Raw genomic sequence first — 26732 nt, 5'->3', positions numbered from 1 at the left:
GCCTTTTTATTGTTGAACATCTGCACCTGCCTTTCACAATTCAAAGTCTCCAACGGAATGACTGTTTGGGTTTTATATAAATCTTGTGGTATTTAAAAGAAGCAAACTCTCATAGGAATTGGGCAAATCCTAAACTAGCTCACAGGAAATATTTCAAGAACTGATCTGATCATCTGGGGTAGTTCAGTCTGTGGCAATAACCTTTAATGTACTTTGTTCATTTGAAAGGGAGCTAGGTGAAAAACAAAATGTTATTTAATGTAACTCAACACCATGGCAGCATCATGGTTAACGCAACACTATTACAGCTCGAGTCATTGGAGTTTGGAGTTCAGTTCCAGCGTCCTGTTTAGGGAGCTTGTATGTCCTCTTTGTGGAATGCATGGGTTTCCTCCAAGTGCCCTGGTTTCCTCCTGGTCAGTAGGTTAATTGGTCATTGTAAATTGTCTGGTAATTAGACTAGGGTTAAATCGATGGGTTGCTGGTGAATTGAAGGGATGCATCTCTAAATGAATAAATTAATAAATTAATAAACTCAGTTTTTCTTTGCTTTTCAATCCCTCTTTATTTGGATCCACAGTGCTTGCCAGCTCTTACCTCAACCCTCCCCACATATCTTTATACTGGCTATTTCCCTCCTGCTCAATCATTGCAGATGAAGGGTCTCAAACAACAACTGCCCATCTCCCTTTACAGATGCAGCCTGACTCTATGAGTTCCACCAACAGCTTGGTCCACCAACTGCAGTCTCTTGTGTCTGATTGCTCGCGTGGTCCTCAAGATTTGGACTCCTCACTTTCCTTCCTCTTCCAACATTTTTCACCAGATTATTTTATTCCTCCACATGCTGGTCCTTTTCTTTCTCCAGTTACGTTTCGTTTGGTGGTTTCTACATTCCACACTCTATAAGACTTGAGGACTTCAGTCAAATAAAGTGTAGCCACACAGGGCCGAGAATGTCAGAGGTATGAATGCTGCTGTCTCACCACTCTCTAACATGTCATTATTCTAGCTATCTCCCTTCACCTGATGCAGGGTCCCAACCTGAAATGTCAACTGCCCCTTTGCCTCCACGTATGCTGCCTTCCTCCAGTAGTTTCTTTTCTTTTGTTCCAGATTCCAGCAACAGTACCCCCTTGTGCCTCCTTTCCTCTTTCATTTCAATTTTGCTGTAACAGAGCATTTTAGTGGAAGGTCCTGTCAACGCACAAGGTGATGACAGCAAAAGAAAACAGAGTTAATTCAAACAAATTCACATCGTTGGGACCAAAGTTAAATTTTGTTGTAAATATACTGGGAAAATGAAGTGTCTGCCATTCCAGCTTACCTGTTCTGTTAGCACTCAGCCAGACAGACACAGAAGACCATTGCATGAACAAAGTTAACAGTATGTTAAGGTTTGGAACTGATGTCTTGTTCTAGTGGTTGATACAACACACTGGGCAGTTTTATAAATTGTCTTCTTCACATAAATGCAAATGTTTGGCTTTAAGTTTTGGCATGCTTATTAGTTAGTCATATGTTTAGATTGAGTTCCTGGAGAAAATTGTGTATCAAGATACAACCAGTTGGTCTGTTGTAGATCAAATTTATTGACATGCTATCTTTGGGAATGGGCAATAAATGCTGGTAGATACTATGTAACTCAAAGAGTCATAGAGAAATATAGTACGGAAATAGTCTCTTTAGTCCATCAAGTCCATGCTGACAATCAAGCACCCATTTTTACATTAATCCTACGTTTACCCATTCCCATCAACTCTCTTCACTTATTACACAGCTGGGGCAATATACAGCAGCCAATAAACCTACCAGACCACACATTACCAGGATGTGGAAGGAAGCCTTGTACTTGGAGGCAACCCATGCAGTTCCAGGGCACACGTGCAAACTCCTCGCAGACAACACTGGCGGTCAGAATTGTTCCTGAATTGAACTTAATTAGAAACAGCCCAGTGAAACATTTTGATGCAGATCCTCTTTTTTCCAGAAATATCCTGAGCCAAGGATAAAATTTCCTCTCTCAGTTAATCCATACTTCTTATGGTTAAGATAATGTTGGCCAGTGAAGGGCAGAAATATTTCCAGGTCATCTTTGGTCTGTATGGTCACCACAGAGACAAGCCCACATGTTATTTTACAATGGTTATTCTTTTCCAATTTATATTATGTTACAGGAGAGGATTGGGTTCATAACTTATAATATACACATTCAAAGATTCAAGGTACATTTATTCTCAAAGTGTCAATGCCATGTACAAACCTGAGATTAGTCTTCCCCACAGACAGTCACAAAACAAAGAAAACCGTGGAACCCTTTCAAAGAGAAACATCAAACCAACCGCCCCCCCCCACCCATGTGCAAAAAAAAAACAAATTGTGCAAATGACAACAAAAAAACCTGATAAACACAAAATCTAAAGTCCATATTAGTTCAGCTTAGTTCGTTATCTGCAGGTAACCCCAATCAAAATTGCCCAAAATAGCAACAGGAAAAGGAGCCACCAGAAACACGTTATAATGTGAACTACAGAGTCCAATCAAAGGCATCATTAGCAAGCTGGAACTTATGACCGATCCCAAGATCCCCCTTGAGAGGGTACTGCTGCTGAACTTTCTTGAACTGTTCCATTCCAGCGGAGGTAGAACAATTGAATTTGAACTAAGTTCTTTCAGCCCTTGTGGGTAGGGCACTGAAGTCAACTCCCTGCTATGTCAGCATCAGAACCATAACATTCTGAAAAGCCTTGCTTCTGAGCTGCTAAAAGCACTGGGGACAACTATCTTAAAAATAAAAACTGTCTGTTGGACCAAAACCACATATGAAAACGAACAACAGACAATTGGCATCCGCACTATGAAAATCATTTGTTTGGATGAAATGCAATAATATTTATACATAGTTAGAAATGAGGACATGTACATCATCACCAGAAACCTAATTATAGAAGGAAAAGTGTCAGTCCTCATGTTGTAGCAATAAAGTGAACTTGAAAGAAACTTTTTATTAAACCATTTCTCCATTGTATTGAATAGTCACCAAATAGTAAGCACATTTGACAGTGATAGCTGCACACACATTTGTCACTCAGTGGTTCCTTGTTCACATGCTTCATATTTTGAAACAGCTTGGGGATCAGGCTCCCCCAGTGTAATCTCACAATGTTCTGCTCCACTGACATTGTTGCTTTGAGGAGTACAGCACATGACTCCTGCCCCAGGCTGCCTCTAACTAACACTTTGGAAGGCAAGAACACGAGTGACAAAATCCAGCTGAGAGATACAATGCAAATAGGGTGTTTGATTTGGAGGAGTTGCAAGATCCCACAAGCAGTCTTGTAAGGTTTAACAATTAACATGTTTAAAAAGACTTTCCTCAGAAGTAATGGGGTACAGACTCATTAGACAGCACCGTTCAAAACCACAGACTCTATCAGCTGGAGGGACAAGGCGAGGGGAAGCATGGGAACGACATTACAGGAGGTTGCCCTCCACGGTACACACCATACTGTCTTTGAAATCTATCACCGTCCCTTCTCCATTGCTGGGTCAAAATCCTGGAATTCTCTTCTTTGCAGATGTACCCACACCTCAAGGACTGCAGTGGTTCAAGAAGGAAGCTTATCACAAAGCAGCTACTGGCAGTAAGAGCAAGCTCTGCCTATAAAGCCCACATTCCTTGAATGAATATAAGAAAAGCATTCCAGCTTTGGAATAATGCCTGGATGCTGAGGATTTTACAGCCTGCTGTCAACGTTTCCAATCGGACATGGCGCAGTGGGGTTAGAGCATAACTTAGATGGTTTGATCAGGATACCCAGCAATCTGTGTGGACACAGTGAAGGGGGGCTTAAATGTCAGCTTATAAAATGGTGCCTCCAGATGAAACTGAATATAGCATCAGCTTAAAGAAGCAAAGAGTCCAAGAAAGTAACACATAGCACTTCTCTGTGTCCTCTCAGAACCTCAGTGCATTCTGAAAGATTTACAGCCAGTGAAGTATTTTTGAAGTGTAGCTACTGAAATGCTTGATTCTCTGAGGATTCTCAGCCTCTAGTGCAGTAAAGCAGTGTGGAATAATATGCAGGATAAATGGAGAGCTCCAAAAGGTGTGGTCTATTCTCTTCAAGGTTCCTCTCAGATCCTGAATGTACACAAAATGAACAAATATATTGTGCATTGATGTCACATGTATTTGCACTGTTTTTCCCCTTTAAGGGTTACGGTTGTTCCAAGTAAAGCTCTGCTTGATTCTACTTGAGAGGAATTTGTGTGTAAGTACTCTGTGATCCCATCTATTCCAATACTGATTATTAAAAGGGATGATTATTGGAATTCCCACTTTTGCTACTGCCCCTTGTACACATATAGCACCACCACTGCTATTATTGACTGGCTGACATTCTTTATTACTTTAGGAAACCATTTCCATTAATTTCACCATTTGGTACATTTCACCATTTAATCACGTGCATTTACAAATTTATCAATTTTATTGACTTATGAATTCACCTCTCCATCTTCTTATTTGTACTGTTGTTGTTTGAGTAATTTCTGGAAATTTTACAAATGCTGCTAATTTAGCAGTCGCCTCTGAACTCATTGAAAGCAATACCATAAGACTATAAGGCGTAGGAGTGGAGTTAAGCCATTTGGTCCATCCAGTCTGCTCCACCATTCAATCATGGCTGATCCTTTTTGTCCCCTCCTCACTTTTGATTCTCTTTAGTCATGTTATGGTCCAAAAATCTTCTTCAGTAATTTCCGTTTACAATAACTTTTCTGATTCTCTTACATAATAACTCTTGGAACTGTAAATCTCCATAATCTCACTTATAATCCATTTTCTCATATCTGACTTGCTTGAAGGTCTCTGTGCACAAGTGTTGTCGTGTAATCCATTGTGGGGATTGTGAGGTTTTATTTTGTCTTGCCCTGTTCTTCCTTCTGCTCGACTCTTCTGAACCAGATCAGATTCAGGTGTATCTTGAGCAATCTACGCATCATTATTTCTGCAGCAGTGGAATTAGAATTGATTTATTATTGTCACGTGTACTGAGATACAGTGAAAAGCTTGCTTTTCAAAGTGTTGATATGGATAAGATCATTATAGAGATAGAAAAAGGTAAAAAAAACACTACAGTATACAGAATAAAGCGTGAAAGCTACAGAAAACAGATACTGTGCAGATAAACAAAATACAAAATCACAATGGATTTGAGGTAAGGTACCTCCTTCTGAGGTAAGGAGTCCAATTTATTGTACCGGGGACTGTTTATTAATCATGACAAGAGTGTAGAAGCTATCCTTGAGCCTAGTTGTACATGCTTTCAGACTGCTGTACCATCTGCCCAGTGAAAGAGGGGAGAAGACAGAATATCCAGGATAGGTGGAGTCTTTGGTTATGCTAGCTGCTCTGCTCTACTGAGGCAGCAAGATGTACAGATAGAGTCCGTAGAGAGTAGGGTGGTTTCCATGTTGTGTTGAGCTTTGTCCACAGCTCTCCTGGCTTTATGGGGTCATTTGCAGAGTGGTTGCTGGACTGAGCATGATAGGTTCTTTTCTAAGCAATAATACATCAATCAGAATTGGTAAGGATCAATGGAAACATGCCAAATTTCTTTAGCCTCCTGGGGAAGTGGAGGTGATGGTGAGGCTTCTCAATTGTGTCATCAATGTGGTTGGACCAGAATAGGTTATTGATAATGCATTCTGTCCTGGAGTCCAGCCTTGAACCACAGATCAAAAGAAATCTGCAGTATTACCTGATCTACCTTGCATGTCTTGCTTCTTTAGTGCTCCTTACACTGCACAAATTGTTTCTCAGCTTCTCAGCTGGAGACTCAGCGAGAGGAAGACATGAAACAATGTTTGATTCCACATCTTCTTCAGAAGCTGTTGAAATTTAACACTGAAAATCATTGTGGAAGGCAATTTTCTCAAGAAGTCCATGAGTCGCAACAAATTATCTGAGTCTATTTACTGTATGATCCATGGTAGTGGAAGGCTACACAAACATTTTCTCAATCCATTCTGATTGGTTGCCAACGTCAATTATCTACACCTTTCTCAAGGCTGTCTATGTGAATACATTGCAGTGGTCAATAGGGCCATTATTATAGATGGAATAGTGGCTTTGGTAGCTGAGAATAGTAACTAGGAAACTGTATAATTGTTCGCCATTTTGTTCTTCACCTTTTCTGTGCCAGGCTACTAACACAAAAGTTACAAGTGCAGCTTTCATGTTAACAATGCCTACTTACTCCAAGTGAATTTCCACCCTATTCTGCTTTTTAATCTGAAGAAATTAACTATTCCATTATCCCACTTATCGCCACTTATTTGTAGAAAGTGCATAGTGTTAGAACTCTGACCTTTGCTTTTGCCATTTGTGCATACAGTTGCATTAACAATGGCACAATTCTTTGAATGAAATTCTTAACCATTTTATGAAACTTTTCTGAGTTGACATACTTTTGTCCTCAGAGTCATAGAGATGTATGACACAGAAAATGGCTCTTCAGCTCATCTGGTCCATTCCGAAACCATTTAGACTGCCTACTCCCATCGATCTGCACTGGGACCATAGCCCTCCATATCCCTACTATCCATGTACTTGTCCAAACTTCCCTTAACCATTAAAATTGAGCTCACATGCACCACTTGTGCTGACAGCTCATTCCACACCCTCACAACCCTCTGAGTGAAGAAGTTTCCTATCATGTTCCCCTTAAACTTCTCACTTTTCACCTTTAACCTATGGTTATAGTCCCACTCAACTTCAGTGGAAAAAGCCTGCTATACCCCTCATATTATGCATACGTCTGTCAAATCTCCTCTCAATATTCTATGTTCTAAAGAATACTGTCCTAACCTATTCAATCTTTCCTTATAACGCAGATCCACCAGCCTAGGCAACGTCCTTGTAAATTTTATTTGTACTTTTTCAACCTTGTTTACATCTTTCCTGTAGGTATGTAATCAAAATTGCACACAGTACTCCAAACTAGGCCTCATCAACACTTCTAAAACTTCAAAATACACTCCATCTTCTGTACTCAATAAATTGATTTATGAAGGTCAATGTTTCCTTTATGACCTTGTGATGCCACTTTCAATAAACTTTTCACCTATGATCCCAGATCCCTTTGATCTACTACACTCTTCAGTGCCTTACCTTTAATTTTATCATTACTGCCTGCCCTGAAGAATAGTTCCTTCTTGTCCATATATGAACATATTTTCTCACAAAGACCGAAGTTCTCAACCTAGTAAGACAGGGTCTGACTTGCCATTAGACTAGAAGACCAGGAGACATAGGAGGAGAATATGGTCATTTAGACCATCAAGTCTGATCGGCTACTTTATTATGGCTAATTTATTTTTCCTCTCAATACCACGCTCTTGTCTTCTCCCCATAACCTTTGACTTCTTTACTAATCAAGAACCTATTAACCTCTGCTTTAAATATACATAAATGAATTCCACAGATTCACCATCGTCTGGTTACATAAGCTCATCCTATTTCTGTTCTAAAGGGATGTACCCCTATTCTGAGGCCATGCTCTGTGGTCCTAGGTTCTTCAACTATTGGAAACATCCTCTCCACATTCATTCTATTTAGGCCTTTAAGTATTGGGTAGATTCCAATGAGATCATCCCTCATTCTCCTAAACTCTACTGAGTATGGGCCCAGAACTACCAAATGTTCTTCATGCGATAACGTTTTCATTCCTGGGATTTTTTCCGTAAACCTTCCTTGGACCTGCTGCTATGCCAGCACATCCTTTCTTTGGTATGAAGTTCAAAACTTCTCACAAAACCCCAAATGTTGTCCGACCAATGCCTCATAAAGCATTATAATTATGTGCAGACCGAGACCCTTCACCATTTCTGATGAAGGGCCGCTTCCTGAAATTTCAACTGTTTATTCATTTCCAGCCTGACCTGTCCTGCTGAGTTCCTCCAGCATTTTGTATGTATTACTAAGCATTATACCTTTGCTTTTATATTCTAATCCTTTCAAAATGAATGCTAAACTCAAACGACAAGTTAATCTTCAAGAAATTCTTACTAGGACTCACGTTCCTTTCCATTTTCAATTTTTGAATTTGCTCCTCATTTATAAAATGTGTCTTTATTCCTTCTACCAAAGTGCATGACCATAAACTTCCCTACACAATATTCCATCTTCTACCTTTTAAACCATTCTCCTAATCTGCCCATGTCCTTCTGTAAACTTCCTACTTCTTCAACAGTACCTGTCCCTCCACAGACCTGTCCCCCTTTGTATCAGCCACAAACATAGCCACAAATCCATCCAGATCATTTACATCCAACAGAAAAGAGGCGGACACAACACTGACCACTAGCCATTGGCAGCTAAGCAGAAAAGGCCCTTTTTATTCCAAATCTTTGCCTTCTGCAGTTTGCTAATTATCTGTCCATACTAGCATCTTTCCTGTAATATCATAGGCTCTTGTCTTGTTTAGCAGCCTCTTGACTGCCACTTTGTCAAATGCCTTCGGAAAATCTAAGTAAACTGCATCTCCTTTGTCTATCCTGCCTGTTATTTCCTCAAAGAATTCCAATGGATTTGTTAGGCAAAAACTCCCTTTAAGAAAACCATGCTAACTTCAGCTTATTTTGTTGTGTGCCTCCAAAAAAGCCAAAGCTTCATCCTTACTAGTGCATTCTAACATCTTGAAAACCATTGATGTCAAGCTGACTGGTGTATAATTTCTTGTCTTTTGATACTCTCACTTTTTAAAGAGTGAAATGACATTTGTGATTTTCCAGACCGCTGGAACCCTTGCAGCCCAGAGATGCAGTGTGGGTCAGACAGTATCGCAACTGGCAAGACCAGGTCAGATTGGCAAAAAAAATGGAGAAATTGTTCTATGAAGTTAGCTTAGATAGATAGCTCTGGCATCATCACACCAACCCATTGGGATCTCAAGCTTCCGAAGGCACAACATATTCGTCGGGCAGGTCATCACCCTGGTGGCCCAACATATCAATCCTGATTCCCATTCCTGTTCCTGCATGTTGGTCCATGGCTTCTTCTTGTCCATAATGAGACTACCCTCAGGATAGAGGAGCAACACACATTCCATCTGGGTAGCCTCCAACCGGCTGGCATAAATATTGGTTTCTCCCTTGGTTAAAAACATTTCCCTCCCCTTCTCCTCTTCTTCTATTCCCCACTCTGACCTCTTACCTCTGCTCACCTGCCTATCACCTCCCCTAGTAGCCCTCCTCCTTCCCTTTCTCCTATGATCCATTCTCCTCTCCAGCCCCTTACCTTTCCCAACCACCTGACTTCAACTACCACATTCAATCTATCCATCTTTCCCTATCCCCACCTTTTTATTCAGGAACACCTCTTGTCCTCTGCCATCCGATTCCGAAATGGACATTGAATCCATGAACACTACCTCACTTTTAAAGTTATTCCTGTTTTTGCAGTATTTTTAACTATTTGATTTATTTACTGAATTTGATTTCTTTTTTTCTATATTTATCATGTACTGCTGTTGCTAACTTAATAAATTTCAAAACTTATACCGGTGCTATTAAACCTGACTGTGATCCTGTATGGAGGTGTACCTAATAAAGTGGCCACAGAGTGTATTTGGGAGAGGCCAATTTGGAGAAGCTATTAAATAACCCAACATGAGCCACCATCAGAGGGGAGAGGGGTGGAGTGGAAGGGATGGGAACTGACATATCTACATAAGAATGTATCCCATATTTTGCACAGTCTGATCCAACGGAATGACAGATTGTTAAGGCTGCTAAGATGTCTTTTGAACATTGCTTACTGAGGTGGATTTTTAAGTGTAATACTGATGTTTCATTTGACAGAACTAGGATAATGAAGGTTTACTGTTAGGCCAAGATGATATGATTGAATCTTAATTACCACCTGCCTGTTTCTAATATACCATAATTTTCTTCTTTATAACTGCTGTTGCATCACTAAGTGTTGCTAATAAATGTCCTTGTTATGGGAGGGACTAGATTTAATGCACTGCATTGGCCACTTTATTAGGTACACCTGTACACCTACTTGTTAATGCAAATATCTAATCAGCCAATTATGTGGCAGTAACTCAGTGCATAAAAGCATGCAGACACAGTCCAACATTCCAGTTGTTGTTTGGATCAGACACCAGGATGGGGTAGAAATGTGACCTCAGTTGCTTTGGCTGGGGAATGATTGTTGGTGCCAGACGGGGTAGTCTGAGTATCTCAGTAACTGCTGATCTCCTGGGATTTTGAGGCATGACATTCTCCAGAGTTTCCAGAGAATGGTGCAATAAACAACAACAAAAAAAAGAGGCATCCAGTGAGTGGGAGTTCTGTGGGTGAAAGCGCCTTGTTAATGAGAGAGGCCAGAGGAAAATGCTGGCTGGTTCAAGCTGACAGGAAGGCAACAGTAACTCAAATAACCATGCGATGCAATGGTGTTGTGCAGAAGAGCATCTTTGAATGCAGAATCGTTGAAGTGGATGGGCTACCGCAGTAGATGACCATGAACATACAATCAGTGTTCATTTTATTAGGTCCTGGGGCTACCTAATAAAGTAATGACTGAATGTATATTGCTTTCATTCACCTGACTACTGCATTATGGCCTGACCAGGTCTGACCACTGTGTCGAATTCTGTATCCAAATGAACTGAACAGTATAATGGCCTTGAGAAAGGAGAATTAGATTAATGGAAAATAATGGGCACCGGGAGCAAGAGAAAATAGGTAGGACTTCAGGAACTTTGTAAGGTAGGATGGGTTTAGGGTTAGAAAATAATAAATAAAAATGGAGCGAAGAAGAAAGCCCTTAACTCCGAGTGGACTCATCATGAAAGCATTTTTTTTAGCAGGCTTTCTTATTTTTACGAGGCTGAGTTGCTAGCTTGATGCTCAACCCAGCACGGATGGGAAGTGTGCAAGGGAGCTGGCTGGATTTGAACTCAGGAGCCTTCGCTCCAAAGTCTGGCACTGATGTCACTACACCACCAGCCAGCTGGAATGCACTGCCAGAAAGCATATTCAGTGATAACTTTCACATTGATAATGTAGTCCGGAGCTCTCTTCTCCCAAATTGTTGCTGAGTTTGGTGTCAGTGGCTGGGTTGGGGACAGGGAGAGGTCTCCAAGCAATCCTATTCCCCTACTTACTTCCCTCGAACCTTATCCTCTCTCAAATTCATCCTGATTCCTCCACCTCCCATTTACAGTAAGGACAAGTTACCATCACCAATTAAACCTACCCAACATTGAGATGTTCGTGTAAAAAACAGGATGCCAAAAGGAAACTCATGCTGTAACAGAAAGAACTTGCAAACTCCACATGAACAGCACTGGAACACTGAATTGAACCTAGGTGCCCGATGCTGCACCACTGTGCCACCGTGTGCTAGATGCCTTTAAAGTGAGGACATTAAGTTCTACAGAATCAATGTGGTGGCTTCAACACCTGGACTTGGCTGGAAGCCCAAGAAGATTTTATGCATTCAATAGCTGGCACAATATTTTTTATATGAAAAGAAAGGAATTTGCTGAAGAATAAGGAACAAGGTATGAGTGAAATTTGATTGGATGAACAACTTCCGGTTGCTATGACTCTATAGTAATTGTGAGTTTGGATATGTACTGAGGCCTAAGAAGTAAAACCCAAGTAGAACTCCACGAAATAATAATTTATTAAGACAGCTCCTTAATCCTGCTTAAGAGGTTGAAGTTTGGTATGGAAGTGATAGAACTGTTTTTGTGTTACAGGACCTATTTTCAAGACCAGGAGTAATTGTCCAAAGGCATGTGTTTAAATCATACTGACAACAGCTGGGAAATGCAACACAGCTAATTAAATAAGTCAGAAATAAAAAAAAAGGATGGTCTCTCTAATAGAGACCATTATGCTGCCTGATTGCTTTACAATTCTACTTGGTTCATTAAAGGCCTATAGGGAAGGAACTCTGCCATACTTCCCAGAGCTGACAAGGGTCCTAGCCTGAAATGTTGACTCTCTATTCCTCGATATAGATGCTGCCTGACCTGCTGAGTTCCTCCAGTATTTTATGTGAAATCTCTAGATTTCCAGCATCTGCTGGAATCTCTTGTGTTCCCAACATACTTTATCTGTATTCCAGACTCTCCTTTCAAAGCTATCAAAACCTTCCCGAATTTGAAGATTTCTATTAAATCTGTGTTTTGCTCAGAGGAGAATACTATCCACACCACCCCTTCTCCAAACATCTCTCCACATAATTGTGTTTGGGTCCCTGATCCCTTATGAACAAATCTCTTCTTCATTCAACCTCTTTAGATATGCAGTCTGAAGCTCTCTGGATTTCTTCCACCATCATGTGATAATTGTTCATACTGCTCTCAACAAAGCGGACAGATTCCAGGTCCTTTTTCAAAATTAAATAATGTTCCATTAATGTTGTTCCAATTACTCTTTTCAAAATGGCAAAGTTACAGCTCTGGATTGTGGAAAGGGTGGTGCGGGGGGAGGAGGAAGGTTTAATTGGTATCACATATCACATGTTCTTTATTTTGCAACTCATGGCTGTTCCAAGTCCTACCTCATTTTTCCAACATTGTGCGCTGTCGTTAAGTAATAAAGGATGAAGTCTGACTCTAAAAGTCAATTACTTGAACATTTTGAAAGATTAGGGTTTTATTTGATTTTCTGCCCATCTTTTCCGTCCTCCTCATATTACTTGATTCTTATTGATAATATTTTCCTGAGGAGCAACACATTTATCAAAATTGTCTCTTATTAAACCTCTGTTTCCCAAGTCAGCAAATATCCTTTAGCAGAATATCGGTCTGGATGTGGTTTATGATGTTGTTCAAATGGTATGTGTCTAGGTGCCAAACCTCACAATGAGGCTGAAGAAACGTTCTGTTATTTTCCTTAAATTTCTCCACCCCTCTTATTGAGTGGTACAGCCTCTCCCAGCCCTTCCTGATCCTTTTCAGTCTTCTGCCAATTTCCTTTTTTTATGATTTACAGAAGTTGAAATGAGAATAGCAAATTTTTGAAAAGTAAGGGGAGGCTGACCACGTTCAAAGGAACTTGGCCTCTGCATACCCAGTTAGATGGAATGAACTATATTTCCATTTCCAGATCTGTTATACTATAGCAAGGAAAGTTGAAATGCTTTTCTGTGGAAGTTATATCTGCTGGTCACATTAACTTTGGTCGTGCTGACACAGGTACACAAACACACATCACAGCCACACAAACTACTTGAGTGCAGATCCAAAAACAGTCAGGTATGCATACAGGGATGTATTTTCAGACAGATATACAGTACTTTGATGCAGACAATAATAGCACCAGGCGCAGATATGCAGACAATTTCACAATTCGAAACTAAGCCTGACTTTAGCACCATGAGCAACTCCAGGTAATCTGAAGCATTCCCTACGTATATGGTAACTCAAGGATGACTCAGTGGTCCTAGCTTCACTGGCTTTCCGAATTCATCTTGGACTAGGACCATACTGGTTTATATGGCCCATTGATATTAAACCGCAGGAAGGATGAATGGTTCTGATTGCTGTATGTGAAGCCTTCGGAAACATTTGCATGTAATGGGCCACACACACAGTGAGCAAAATAGTTCTTTCCCACTTCAGCTCCTCAATCCTGATTATTGGGATCTTTTCCAAATTCTCCTAAACTAAATGTATTAAATTTAATGTTAGAAATAAAAAATAAATAAACAAAGCCAACTTAGGTTTTCCTTGTGGGTAGATAATAAAATGATATATATGAAAAAAAGATCATTGATTCATGGGGTTTTGCTGCTCTTCAAAGTTGCCTCAAGTAAAATGTTTAGAATTAGGGACTCTGGACCATTTCCAGGACTTTGAGCAAGTCATTTCACATTACAAATCTGTGGATATTTACCAACACACAGTCACTTGCGAAAGATAAACTTCGGGATGAATTTGATGCTATGCGGTTATGAAAAGTAAACCCCTTTTACCAGATATTCCCTTATTTACCATTCATTAGAGATGTAACCCTATAACTTAATGCTTTAAGCTTCTACAGAGCCATACTACTCAATGCAGTGTCAAAGCATTTGACTTTACCAAACCACTTAAAGGGATTGACTCTCCACCTTGATATCAAGTAATTAAAACATAGAGGAGAATTGAATGATCACCTGTCATAACATTATCCGTCCATGATCCGTGCAACTGATCTTTTACTTTTCATTCTCCCCTCTTTTCTCTGCCACTTGTTCTGTCTCTTCCGATCTTCCCCTATCTTTTTATTTCCCTCACCATTTTTACTCCTGTTCTATCACTCTTTCCCTCCTTCCCTCCCTTTCTCACTCCACATCTCTACATTCTTTCTCCATTTATTGTTCACCATTTCTGAGAGATCCACCAGTTGTGGGCTTGACATCTGGGTGTTGCTAAAGCCAAGGCAATTTTGTCTTCCGTCTCAAAGCATCTATTGAAGAGGATTTCTCAGCAGGCTGACATTCTGGCTGTCCCGAGTATGTATTAGGTCAGACTTTCATGCACTTGTACCCACATCGAAGCTTATTCTAATTTTCCAGCTCAGAATCTTTAATGGCCAAGAAATGAAATCAGCACATCCAGCAATACTGGCTTTAGAAGGACACCATCAGCATCATTAACAAAAACTCTGGGGAACAGGATCATTTAATTGGCTTATTTAATTGGTTCAAAGGAGCAAACCATTGTTTTAATAGCGAGGAGAAAAACATTCTGAAGCACACCATAACACCAAGAAGAGTTCACATATAATAAGGAACACAAAGAATAAATTGATTACGCAAGCATAACTATTGGCTCAGATTGTTACACTGTGGGTGGCTCAGTGGAGCGATCTGTGCACTGTGAGATACAGATGGCTTAACACTAGAACGGGGGGAAAGACACTGATGCTGTGATGTATTAATTATAGTCTGTGTTGCAACTTTTGGCTTGTCTGGTATACAGGGCCACCCACTATGGAATTGAACTAGGGAGCAGGTACCCAGAATGATGTGGAGCCAAGGAAATACTCATCTTGGAATCTAGTCCTAGAATTCAAAGGTCCCATATCATGGCCCAGTCCCTGATGTCATCACATGACATCATGAACTCGTTTAAAGTTGCATGCACATTCATAACAATAATCAGCAATTAGTAAAATATTTTGCATCTGTTGATAAATGAGAAATCTGGTTGCTTTAATTGAAATTATTCTGATATGAACTTTACATGAACACGAGTGGATCGATGCTTTCTGAATTATGTCCTTTCCTTTGACCCCCCCCCCACCCCGTCCTCATTTTCTTGCTTCAGCTGCTAGCAGAGGCTGTCATCTCATGATATAAAGGTGCAATGTGAAATAGACCCTGTACACCTTGATACTTACTCTGCCGAGTGCAGCAGGGTTCCTCTAGAATAGTCCAGCCAGTGAAAACGCTATAAAGATTATTTGTAACATTGAAACATGCAGCAAAATGCGCCGTTTTGTGTCAAATCAGATCAGATCAGTGAGGTTTGTCCTGGGCAGCACAAAGGAATCATCATCATGCTTCTGGCACTAACGTGGCATGCCCACGCTGTAAGTCCTTGGAACATGGAAGGAAACTGGGTCACTCGATGGAAATGCACATGGCCACGAGGAGAACATAAAAACTCCTTACAGTCAGCTGCAGGAATTGAATCCCCATTGTACAGCGGGCGCTGTTGAAGTATTGCAATAGCCGCTATGCTGCGTAGGGGAAGGTCTATCCTTCGCATGTTGTGGGAAGCATACATTCATAGTACTCCCACTGCTAACAGAATCAGAAGCAAGAAGCACATTATCGGTGGTTGGCAAAAAGGCAGCATCCAATCTTTGCTTTACTCAGTGCCTGACATGCAAACGGCAGAAAACACATCATGAATGCTCTCTGGGTGCTAAACATTGAGCTGTACAATTTGGTGTCTACACCAACTGGGTGTTGACGGGTTGGATCTTCGTTGGTTGTGGTTTAGACAAGACTTAATACGTGGCATAAATTTTATTGTCCAGCTGAAGAGATGCTTTGTGACATTCCATACGTGGTAGGCGGAGAGGATTGTCCATCAGCAAAATTTTCCTTAATAGGATGGTAACAATATTACAATGGATTTAGTATCACTTACCATTCTCCATCATTTCTAAAATACTCTTCTCTTGTAAAATGGAACTGGTGATTATCTAACAAGGTTCAGTCAGTTTGTTTCAAACCCTGATTGCAATTTCCAAAAATACATTGCCAGATTTTTGCCCACAGGAAGACATCTTAGGATTAAAGAAATGTTAAAGGACACACCACAAGCGAGCTACACATCTCCAGTGCAGTGGTGGATTGCAAGTCTCCAGTACTGCAGGGGGGTGTGTTTGGTGAGAACAAGCAATGATACAGCTTATTTCCTGTGAAATCCCTGCACCGCTCAGGCGTGTCAATATCAAGTTACGCTTGCTCATGGAATAAGGTTCAGAAATTATTACAAATCTGGCACTATTTGGCTGGATTCCAAAAGAACAAATCTTGAACATGCTCTCCAATGATGTTAACTTACTTGCAGTTTTAACCAAAGTTGGATTAATGACAATCCCTGGTTCCTATCTGATGGAACCACCGACAATCAGATTTTAGCATCCACATCTGAGAGTGCTCTCCCTAGAAAGGGTTGCTCTTAGATCCATCCTTTGCAGTTGTACATTCCTGTGTGTGGCTGAACTATCTAATGGAGGACAACCTAACATAAGCCATTCATATAATTAGTCACAAATCACAAAAGTTGAAATCCATGGTGTCAGAGGGCTGGGAGGCGCTGCAGGAGCCCAGAGGGTTGTTGGTTGGAGAACCTGGACTGGGTACGTAGAAGGTAGGCACTGCCAAACTGATGTACAGCTGCTGGACCACCAGAACCAGAGTCACTCTAAGTGCCGAGCTGATTTGGAGAGGCTGAGAACGGCTTCTTCAGCAGCGAAATCCATTTCCACAGCAAATTGCCTCGAGTGATTCGCCGCAGTAAGGCCCAGGTCCTAATGCGAGGCAAATTTCACTGTTTGGTCAATTCAAACGCCGTCCCAGATAGGCTGGGGTGTCCTCTCTTTGCAATGCTATGCCTGTGAGACTGCCCCCGCCTGCTGTGCTTCACGTCTGTGAACTTTGCAGCAATTTGCCCAGGCAATATGATGAACTGAATACTGAGGCTTCGGGCCTACTCCGGATTTGGATCGAAGGACTCAGCTTGGTTTGGAATGCTGTTGCTGTTGCTCACTTCTGTTGTTCGCACGATTTGTTTTTTATCTCTCTTTCCCGGTGCGCATTGGGGGTTGGTCTTTATTTTCTAATTGGGTTCTTTTGGGTTCCTTGCGACTGTAATGATCTCAAGGCTTTATAATTTATACACTCTTTGATAATAAATACATATTGAACTCTGAACTTTGATCTCAGTTTCAGCTGGGTCAAGCTGTCATGACGGGCCTTTGGCCTTAGTGCACTATGAGCTGGGTTGGTAGGAGATGGTGAAGTCGAATTATTCAAAGAAGAGGGCCCAGCCAGCCTGACGTGGGTTGAGTTGGTACGGTATGGTTATGAGCTGCACACCTTTTCTGAATCCATGGTTATGCTTTGAGGTGAATGGACGTAACTCAGGAAGGAAATGGCTGAGCTGTGCAGTACAGCTGGTTTTTGATGAGATGCGGACAGACTGAATGGATGTGACAGACGTGGTCTTAGGGTCCTTGGAGAAAAAGAGGATGTCATTGAGATAGACAAACACATACCTGTGTAGCATGAATCTTAGGATCTCAATCATGAAGGTTTGGAAAATGGCTGGACTGTTGGGAAGTCCGAAAAGGATCACCAAGCATTCTTCGTGGCCAGTGGGTGTTATGAACACTTTCTTTCATTCTTCTTCTTGGCGGATATGGATCAGGGTGCACATGCTCCATAGGTCCAGTCTGATGAATATCTGCGCCCCCAGAGTGCTTCAAATGAGCTATCCACCAAGGGGAAAGGGTAATAATTCTTAATGCTGATTTTGTTGAGTCCACGGTAGTCAATGCAGGAACAAAGACCTCTATTTTCTTCTTGACAAAAAAGAATTCTGCACCAAATGGGGACTGAGATGGTTGAATGAAGCCATGGAGTAATGATTTGGTGATGTGGTCATTGATGGCTTGGGTCTCAAGAGGAGAGAGGGAGAACAGATGACCTCGGGGAATGGTTGTGCCCAGGAGGATATTGATTATGCAGTTGTAAAGTCTGTGAGGCGGCTGGGTCTTGGCTTCCTTTTCACTGAGGTTGTAGTATTCCTGTGGGAATTTGGTGAGGTTGGGAGTTTCCTCCGTGTCCATGGATTTATGGAGTGAAGTTAGCTGAGGTTATAGGCAGGTGGGCAGTAGCTCAGAACTAGATGACCAGGTGAAGTGAGAGTCATGAGTGAAGCACCAGGGATAACCCAGGATGAGAGGAGATCTGGGTGAGTCGATTAGGAGGAATCTGACGTACTCATGGTGCTCTCCGAAGCTCATGTGTGCAGGTTGTATGTATGTTCTGACCACCTCAGACCCCAAGGGTCATCCATCACTAACCTTGATGCAGAAGGGGTGAGAAGCTTGGAGTCCAAGCTACACACACACACACACACACACACACACACACACACACACACACACACACACACACACACACACACACACACACACACACACACACACACACACACACACACACACACACACACACACAGACACAGAGTCATTTCCAGAACTCTATGTGCTGGAATCCACAAGAGTGTCCCTTGTGCATAGAGGTGTCCACATGTGGAGAAGAATGGAGAGAGTGAATCAGGCTATAGTGCTGGAACAAGAGGCCAAGGAGAGTTTACCAGATAGAAGACCCCTCATTTCAACACGTGACCACCATTTTCCTGGACACAGTGGGCATTTGATGCATGGATGATTGGAGGCTCTTAAGTAGCATGTAGGTTGATTCTCCAACAATGCTTATACTTTTGAGTGGGTAAGGAAGGCCTGCCTAACTGTATGGGTTCTGGAAGCATTGAAGATGAGGGTCTGCAGCGTGAAACGGTTCGGTGAATGGAAATGAAGTTCTGGCCGATGATCTGAGGGTCATTCCATAGGCACTTTTCAACTTGGAGGGTTAAGATTGAGATTTTCTGCTGTCTAAAATGTCACAGCTCATAATCAGGAGACCAGGCGGGAGAATGGCGCTGAGCAGAAAATTGGATCAGCTATGACAAATTGGCGGAGTAGATTTGATGGGCCAAATGGCCTAATTCAACTCCTATATCTTATGGTCTTATAATCTACAAGTTATAGGTAGCTGCTGTAATTCTATTTATTTCTTTATCCAGAAAATGTAAGGTATTAAGATAAGGTGTAGTTTAGGGAGTTCTAGGCATCTCATCTTGTGAGCAATCAAGTCTGTTTGTTTTAGGCCACACTCTTTAGTGGCTAGCATTGTGGATCTCATCTGGGCAGAGATGAAGAATAACAGATGCTGTTCAGAAGACAGGAAATTATCAGGTATAAATAGGCCCCTCACAATTCTCATTTAGATCACCTCCCACGTGGGTTCAACATCCCTCAGTTTGCTGTGTTTATGCTGCAACAAACACACTCCTCAAATTTGTGTCAATTAATTTGCTTGTCTATTTGGCCATTGTCCCTAAGTGCTTAATGATTCAGTTACACTGAGTTTGAGGTGGCAGTTTGCGGTATATCTAGTTGCTGAGCTCACAAATTAGGATATTGAACACTTTATCCGGGTTCAGCCTTTCAACTGGGAGCCAGGTGACTGGGAACAAGAGTACAAGAGTGTAAGAACATCAAAAGAGACTGGAGAATCTGGGTCGCAAAGGCTAAGGGAAAATTTGATTGAGGTGTTAATGTGTAGATAGAGACATTTACTCCATTAACTGAAGAGAGCACAGATTTAAGGCAACTCATGAAAGATTAAAGGGAATGTAAAAAAAATCATTTTACGTGGTAAATGGCTAAAATTTTGAATATGAAACAGATTCAACTGTACATTTCAGATAAGAATTGGGTTTATATATATATATATGAGTGAGAAAAGAATGCAGGGATATAGGAGAGAGGCAAGGAAATGGGATAAACAATTTTGAAATTCCCAGAAAGGTTGTCCTCATCAGTCAGGTCATTCAGTATAAGAGCAATGAAGTAATGTTGCACCTGTATAAAACTTTATTTAGGCTAGTTGGAGTATTGTGTACAGTTCTGGTCCATTCATTACACAAAGCGTCTGGACCTTTGGAGATGTTTGAGCAGGATGCTGCCTGGATTATAGAATATTTTCTCAGGATTATTGAAGGCAGAAGAGAGAGCTGATAGAGGTTCATAAAATTATTCAAGGCATAGAGGGGATAAATAGTCAGAGTGTTTTCCCTAATCTATAAATGTGAAATACCAGAGGACATAGCTTTAAGGCAGGGATTCTAAACCTGGGGTCCACGAACGCCTCTGTTAATGGTGTGGATCCATGTCAGATAAAAGTTGGGAACCCCTGATTTTGTTGAAAGAAGGAAGTGTAAAGAGGTTCCAGGTAAATTTTTACACAGACAGTGGTCAATGTCTTGAGTGTACTAGCAGGGGCAGTAGTAAAAGCAGATATGAAGGTGGCATTTAAAAGGTGTTTAGATAAGCATATGGACATGCAAAAAATGGAGTTACATGGATCCTGTGCGGTTAGATAAGTTCAGATAATATGACACCATGGTCAGTAAGAACATTGCAGGAGGAAGCCCTGTTCTGTACTCAATGGGATGAATGGTTTCTATCAGTTGTATGTTATTCAATGATTCCATGATTCTGTCCTAAACTTCAAAGCAATTTAAGATTACTGATTCTAGTTTGGCTAGAAAGGTTCAAGGCACTACATTTTTGGAGATTGTATTCCACTTAGCATCAATCTCATTGTAAGATCTTCTGCTCGGGGTTTGACCTGTTACCCCAAGGTCCATGGTTCAAAGCAGATGTTCTATTCCTGTTAAAATCTCTCAGTATTGGACTAGTCCTGATCAGGTGTAACATTACCAAGGCTCCACAAAATAGGAATTAAAACAAGACCAATCACAAACTTGGGAGGAAGCAGAAAGAAACCTGGGTCTTTGAAATAATCTTGAGATGATTGAAAGACAGAGACTGATAAGTAAGGGCACAAATTTGAATTGTTTAAATTTCTAGTTATGCAGACACATTTGTCATTTAATATATGAAATGAAATGGTTTTACATCACATGAAAATATATTTTAGCATTAATCTACAATTCATGGCCATCTTCTTGGTGTTCCTCTTGTTTAGCATTGTAAATCCATCACATTAGAGCAGAATATTCGGACTATTGGATTCAATCCATCCAATTTATCCAACCATGAATGCTACTCAATTCAATCATTCTTCAGCCAGTCATGGAACTTCTGGGGCGATTTTTTCAACCTCACAACTCACATCCTGGAACATATAACAGGCCAGTTTCTCTTGTGAACATTTTTATTGCATTCATGCATTTGTTCCAGGGTGACACATTGCCGTAGCAGCTAGCGTAACACTATTACAGTGCCTGTGACTGGCTTTGTTTCCCACCGCTGGCTCTAAAGAGTACTCTTGGTGTTCCTATTTACCTCCCCACATTCCAAAGATGTATAGGTTAGTACATTAATCTCATTGAATATGGATGTAATTCATTCAGAAGGGCCTGAACCATACAACCTCTCAAAAATAAATAAAATAACATTAAAAACACATAATTGGACATTGTAAACTCCAAATTTATTAACATTCTGCTCAACAATGATCAATTGTAATTCATCATAAATAACATTACAAGTATATCAATAACCAAACCCAACTGGAGTTCATAGCTCATGGCATCTCCGGTTTATGTTGAACTGTAAATTAGGTCGGATCTATTGTCAAGACTACTTTGAGCTACTTCTGAAGTAGGAGATTTTCTGCTTCAGCACCAATACTGTATATGAAACATACTTTTTTGTCATTTGGAAATAGGATTGGAATTGGTTTATTACTGTCATATGTACTGAGATGCAGTGAAAAGCTTGACTTGCATTCTGTTCGTACAGATGAAATCATGACATGGTGCATTGATGTAGAACAAAGATAAACAATAACAGAATGCAGAATAAAGTGTAACAGCTTCTTAGAAAATTCAGTGCAGGTAAACAATAAGGTGCAAGATCATAAAAAGATCAGTTGTGAGGTCAAGAGTCTACCTTATCATACTAGGGAACCATCCAATAGTCTTATACAATAACAACAGGATACAAGTTGTCCTTCAGCCTGGTCTTACATGCTTTCAGGATTTTGTATCTTATGCTCAAAGAAAGAATGACCGTGGAGGGTGTGGTCTTTGATTTTACTTTATTGAGGCAGCGAGAAGATGTGGCCCATGAAGAGGACACTGGTTTCCTTGATGTGCTGAACTGTTATTTATTCTTCCAGGCTTGATTTCCTGAAAGATTTCCCTTTATCTTCCTAACTTCAAACAAAACAAGCTACAACTCATTGGGATTCTGATGTTCACAGTCACACCTGTTATTTTCTTTCCTACCCAACAGCAAACACTATATATTACAAGGACTATTGAATAAGGAGATCTTTGAGAAATCTGAAGGATACAGTGTGATAATATTTAAGGGTATGGTCACTATTGGCTTATTTTTGCTGGACTTCTAATGACAAACTTCCAAGTTCTCATCATTACCTGTGTGGGGTCCTGCCTATCTTCACAATCTCAACTCACACTTTCCACTCTTCTATTGTACATACATCTCCTTTATTAGTAGGCTTACATCTCAAGATTCTGACTCACTTCCCAGAGCTTCATGCTTTGACCTACTTCTCTTCACACTCAAAAGCCTTCTTAAAACATATCACTTCAATTATAGCTTCTGTCACCTTGCCTAATACTTCTAATTCTGTTCAATCCAACACACATATTTCAGTTTCCTTGCATGGTAGGCACTATATAAATAAGTACCATTTGACATCTGCACTTCCACAATTCAAGCCTAATGTATTGAGCTAAAAAGTGTATTTACGTTCAAACAAAACAAGCCTGTGTAAAATGTTCTAATACAGTGACATATCCCAAACTGCTTCACATGCATTTTGACACCAGATCCAAGAAGGAGCCATTAAAATAGATGAGAAGATTTTAATCCTAAACTTAAATTTTAAGGAACATCCTTAAAGATGGAGCAAGGTTAGGCAGGATTTATTTATTGCGGTAATATATGTGGACACAAGGAATGTCATATTTGGCTGTGAAATGTCCATAGTTCAATGATGTCTACAATGCACACTACAGAGCTTCTTATAGTTCAAGTTTATCACCACAGGCATATATTCCCACAGTATGGTTGGAAGTGTTCATTTCCGCTGCTGTCTGTAAGGAGTTTGTACGTTCTCCCCGTGACCTTGTGTGTTTCCTCTGGGTGCTCCAGTTTCCTTCCAAACACATATTGGTTAGTAGGTTACTTGGTCACATGGGTGTAATAGGGTGGCACGAGCTCATTGAGCCAGAAGGCCCTGTTAATGTGCTGCATCTCTCAAAGAAATAAATAAAATACCCTGGGTAAAATACCATGACCATTAGCTCTTTCTTTTTGCAGCAACAGCACAGTGCATTACAAACATGGCAGACACAAATTATACATAACTTATATGACAAAATCAATAAATATTATTAGTGCAAGGGAAGGGAGAGAGAAAAGAAGTATTGTCTGAGGTGCTGTTAGAGTTTTTCAGATTGGTTCAAGAACCTGGCAGAGAGGTTCTTGATAAATGATAATAGAGTAACGTCCATGGAAGTTGTCCACAGGTGTCAAACCATATCCCAGCTTTAAAATGTTATCCTGGAGAGCCAGAAAGAAATTATACCCGATGGATTTTGAAAATTTCTACATTTATTGAATATATTAAGTACAGCAAGACTGTTATCAGAGCTGGTATTGAACAATTTGTAAGACACATTCAGCTCCTTCAGTAGGCTTTAAGTGTAGAAAGAAGATAAGAGGTTACTGGTGGATATATAATGTCCAGCAGGTAATAACTCCCATCATCAATTGATCTGATGACAGCCCAGTGAGACATCAGGGTTAACAGGCAGCTGATGACAGTTTTTCCATTTCTAAGGAAGTAAGGGTTTAAGTGATAGTCTGAGCTTCTCAGCAGGAGGTAGCCAATTAAGTCTAAAGTGCAGCTGGCAGAGATTGATGAGAGTTATGATTTAAGATTAATTTGTCAGCCTTATCATAAAGTGCTACAGAAGTTTTCAGGAAAGTTAACCACATAAGTATTACCAGTGAATATTTAATCCGATTCTGCTATTTGTGCTTAATATTTGAATTGTCTTTCTCTGCTGGTGTTTGACGAGAAGGATGTGGGTCTATTGATTGTGCAGCTTCGAGCTCCCCTACCCACACCCACATTAGTTCCGATAAGAACAGGTGTAGTATTCCTCAGGGTGAGGCTACTGACACCGTAGGAGGAAAGCCACATGTCACAATTGCCGATTTGGGGTGAACCCAGTCGACACCTAAGCATAAGACCCAGCACAACTGTCTTCACCTTTCATTGCTGTTCAAGGAGATTCCAGAAACAGTTCAGAATTCTTGAAGGATTAGAATTGCTAACTGAAGTGCTCAGTTCCAATTTTGACTGCAATAGAAACTGCACTAAAGGAGAAGGGGAGACAGATTAGGGTTAAAAGAGACAAGAACAAGGATGTTGATGAGCAGCAGAGCTTAATGGAGAAAAACAGAGATTGGTGTGCGTGGAGAAAGATCGAGGATTGTGGAATCTATTGACTATGTGTAGCAGGGGATGACTGGTGTCACAAGGACCAGAACTGTTGCAATCAGAATGCTGTAAAAGGCCATTTCATGCTGGGCTGAAGCAATGGGGTTACCGAGTAATTATTTCCTTGCTTTTTGCAGGTGATTTCCAAGCAGAGTATTACTGAATGTGATGGTGAGGGTAAACTGTTATTACAATAGAGTACTAAAGCAGATAAGATTTAAATGGACTATGTCCCTAATTTTTTTCTTTTGGGGGAAGTGAATAAGGCCTGAGTCCTGTTTTGCCCATGTAGGAGGTAGCAGACAGTCTGCTTGCAATAAAGTATCTGTGGGCTACAAGTCTGAGAAGCATTTTGCAGTGGATTCTGGTTAATTGGGCCATCAGTTAATCAGGGCAGCCACTTATTTGGGACAACTCTCAAAGAACAAAAGCTAAACAAGAAAATAGCTGGGATTTTGTTTGTTTATTTGGAACACTATGCTACTTAATTGGGACAGGAGACTATTGCCGAAATGTTTCTTATCAGTGTCTGTTGCGTGTGCTTTTTTGGCTGTTAGACTCCACATTATGCTTACATTGAACAGTGTTTAAATAGTGCCAGTTTTGTGTGCTTGTGTTATGTTATCCATTTGGGCTGAGAAATCCTAAATCAAAAAGCAGTGATTTTTATTATTTTGTTTTTTATTTTGACTTCAAAAAATTTCAGATCCTTGCCAAGATGCCATGAAAATATTTGACACTAGCTGAAAATACTACCCTTGCTGCCCATGCTAATTTTGTTTATTTACAGCCAATTGAAAGGACATGACAGCAAATACCTGAATAAATTCCTCCATCAATATCTATTAGGAGTATACAGTTTTATAGTACTGTCGTAGTTTTGGTAGTGTTTGATCTTGTTCTGTATTTCATTTAAACATAATTTGTTATTCAGTTAAATGGTACTTTGTCGTTTTTATACCCTTTTAACTATTTCCATGAAACGTCGACTAATTCTGGCAGCCACCTAACTGGGCTGAACTGTACTGGTCCCGAGGTGTCCCAATTAACCAGAGTCCATTGTATTGGTTTTGGAGGTAGGCATCCGAATGACACATAGGCTGAATTACAAAGAGACATGACTGTACTGTACGCAAATGTTGTACTCTCTCCCACAAGCGATAATTAATGCTAAGTGAAGAGTAAATTTTAAATCGAAGTTTGAAAGATTTTTGTTAACCCTGGGGTCCAAAGTGAAAAGGAGGGTCACAGATTGACTCTAATTTAATTGAATGCTTGGACAGGCAAAAGAGTCTAAACAGCCCACTGCAGTTCCTAAATCATGGGTGCCACACAACCAAAATTCTAGCTCATGATACGATGCTAGATTGCACTAATAGCTCCTTGTTGTTTTGGTAGAAAACTGCCAGTAAGCGTCAGCGGATATGCCAGCACATCAGCACCTACACACAGCTACATAAAACATGATTACCCCTACACCTGACATCTTCCAATGATCCTGTCCTACCACACACAAAGCTGAGGATCCTTAGCTTTACATCCGATCCTTAGCTTTACATTATCCACAGTTGGTTAAGTACTACAGCTACATTTATTCTTTTAACTACTGTTTTAATTTAAGTCAATGCTTTAATCAATTTACATTAGATGATTGTTTTTTCAAACTAATGTATTATTAGTTTTGTTTTTTAAATTATTTAAACTATTTAAAATTTATTTAAAATTATCTAAACAACCGATTATGAATGTTTCTAATTATACATAAAGTTCAAAGTAAATTGGTTATTAAATTGCTTATGTGTTACTATATACTACCTTGAGAATTATGTTCTTG

Source organism: Hypanus sabinus, chromosome 25 (genome assembly GCF_030144855.1).
Source record: "Hypanus sabinus isolate sHypSab1 chromosome 25, sHypSab1.hap1, whole genome shotgun sequence".
In the NCBI taxonomy this organism is placed as follows: domain Eukaryota; kingdom Metazoa; phylum Chordata; class Chondrichthyes; order Myliobatiformes; family Dasyatidae; genus Hypanus; species Hypanus sabinus.
Note: the sequence above shows the minus strand (reverse complement) of the source record.